The sequence below is a fragment of the Musa acuminata genome, unplaced genomic scaffold (genome assembly GCF_036884655.1).
Source record: "Musa acuminata AAA Group cultivar baxijiao unplaced genomic scaffold, Cavendish_Baxijiao_AAA HiC_scaffold_1126, whole genome shotgun sequence".
Lineage (NCBI taxonomy): Eukaryota > Viridiplantae > Streptophyta > Magnoliopsida > Zingiberales > Musaceae > Musa > Musa acuminata.
In genome coordinates, this window is record NW_027021339.1 from 5,620,125 (window position 1) to 5,622,624 (window position 2,500).

Here is a 2,500-nt window from a genome sequence, read left to right on the forward strand (position 1 = left end):
ACGTCAGCCATCTCAGCACCCTGGAACCCCCCGGGTGGCACAGGGCTGGATGGGGCTTTCGTATATAGCAGGGACGGTGCTGCCTCTCGCTTCGCTCGCTGTCCGCCGCTCGCCGCTCGCTCGCGCAGCCAAAAATGGCCAGTTTTGGCCCGTTTTTGGGCCGTTTTGGCCAGTTTTTGGCCTGTTCTTGCATTGCGCGGTGACCGTCGAGAGCGGAGCAAAACGTCAGCCATCTCAGCACCCTGGAACCCCCCGGGTGGCACAGGGCTGGATGGGGCTTTCGTATAGCAGGGACGGTGCTGCCTCTCGCTTCGCTCGCTGTCCGCCGCTCGCCGCTCGCTCGTGCAGCCAAAAATGGCCAGTTTTGGCCCGTTTTTGGGCCGTTTTGGCCAGTTTTTGGCCTGTTCTTGCATTGCGCGGTGACCGTCGAGAGCGGAGCAAAACGTCAGCCATCTCAGCACCCTGGAACCCCCCGGGTGGCACAGGGCTGGATGGGGCTTTCGTATAGCAGGGACGGTGCTGCCTCTCGCTTCGCTCGCTGTCCGCCGCTCGCCGCTCGCTCGTGCAGCCAAAAATGGCCAGTTTTGGCCCGTTTTTGGGCCGTTTTGGCCAGTTTTTGGCCTGTTCTTGCATTGCGCGGTGACCGTCGAGAGCGGAGCAAAACGTCAGCCATCTCAGCACCCTGGAACCCCCCGGGTGGCACAGGGCTGGATGGTGCTTTCGTATAGCAGGGACGGTGCTGCCTCTCGCTTCGCTCGCTGTCCGCCGCTCGCCGCTCGCTCGTGCAGCCAAAAATGGCCAGTTTTGGCCCGTTTTTGGGCCGTTTTGGCCAGTTTTTGGCCTGTTCTTGCATTGCGCGGTGACCGTCGAGAGCGGAGCAAAACGTCAGCCATCTCAGCACCCTGGAACCCCCCGGGTGGCACAGGGCTGGATGGGGCTTTCGTATAGCAGGGACGGTGCTGCCTCTCGCTTCGCTCGCTGTCCGCCGCTCGCCGCTCGCTCGTGCAGCCAAAAATGGCCAGTTTTGGCCCGTTTTTGGGCCGTTTTGGCCAGTTTTTGGCCTGTTCTTGCATTGCGCGGTGACCGTCGAGAGCGGAGCAAAACGTCAGCCATCTCAGCACCCTGGAACCCCCCGGGTGGCACAGGGCTGGATGGGGCTTTCGTATAGCAGGGACGGTGCTGCCTCTCGCTTCGCTCGCTGTCCGCCGCTCGCCGCTCGCTCGCGCAGCCAAAAATGGCCAGTTTTGGCCCGTTTTTGGGCCGTTTTGGCCAGTTTTTGGCCTGTTCTTGCATTGCGCGGTGACCGTCGAGAGCGGAGCAAAACGTCAGCCATCTCAGCACCCTGGAACCCCCCGGGTGGCACAGGGCTGGATGGGGCTTTCGTATAGCAGGGACGGTGCTGCCTCTCGCTTCGCTCGCTGTCCGCCGCTCGCCGCTCGCGCAGCCAAAAATGGCCAGTTTTGGCCCGTTTTTGGGCCGTTTTGGCCAGTTTTTGGCCTGTTCTTGCATTGCGCGGTGACCGTCGAGAGCGGAGCAAAACGTCAGCCATCTCAGCACCCTGGAACCCCCCGGGTGGCACAGGGCTGGATGGGGCTTTCGTATAGCAGGGACGGTGCTGCCTCTCGCTTCGCTCGCTGTTCGCCGCTCGCCGCTCGCTCGCGCAGCCAAAAATGGCCAGTTTTGGCCCGTTTTTGGGCTGTTTTGGCCAGTTTTTGGCCTGTTCTTGCGTGGTGCGGTGACCGTCGTGAGCGGAGCAAAACGTCAGCCATCTCAGCACCCTGGAACCCCCCGGGTGGCACAGGGCTGGATGGGGCTTTCGTATAGCAGGGACGGTGCTGCCTCTCGCTTCGCTCGCTGTTCGCCGCTCGCCGCTCGCTCGCGCAGCCAAAAATGGCCAGTTTTGGCCCGTTTTTGGGCTGTTTTGGCCTGTTTTTGGGCTGTTCTTGTGTGGCGCGGTGACCGTCGTGAGCGGAGCAAAATGTCAGCCATCTCAGCACCCTGGAACCCCCCGGGTGGCACAGGGCTGGATGGGGCTTTCGTATAGCAGGGACGGTGCTGCCTCGCGCTTCGCTCGCTGTTCGCCGCTCTCCGCTCGCTCGCGCAGCAAAAAATGGCCAGTTTTGGCCCGTTTTTGGGCTGTTTTGGCCAGTTTTTGGCCTGTTCTTGCGTGCCGCGGCGACCGTCGTGAGCGGAGCAAAACGTCAGCCATCTCAGCACCCTGGAACCCCCCGGGTGGCACAGGGCTGGATGGGGCTTTCGTATAGCAGGGACGGTGCTGCCTCTCGCTTCGCTCGCTGTCCGCCGCTCGCTGCTCGCTCGCGCAGCCAAAAATGGCCAGTTTTGGCCCGTTTTTGGGCTGTTTTGGCCTGTTTTTGGGCTGTTCTTGTGTGCCGCGGCGACCGTCGTGAGCGGAGCAAAATGTCAGCCATCTCAGCACCCTGGAACCCCCCGGGTGGCACAGGGCTGGATGGGGCTTTCGTATAGCAGGGACGGTGCTGCC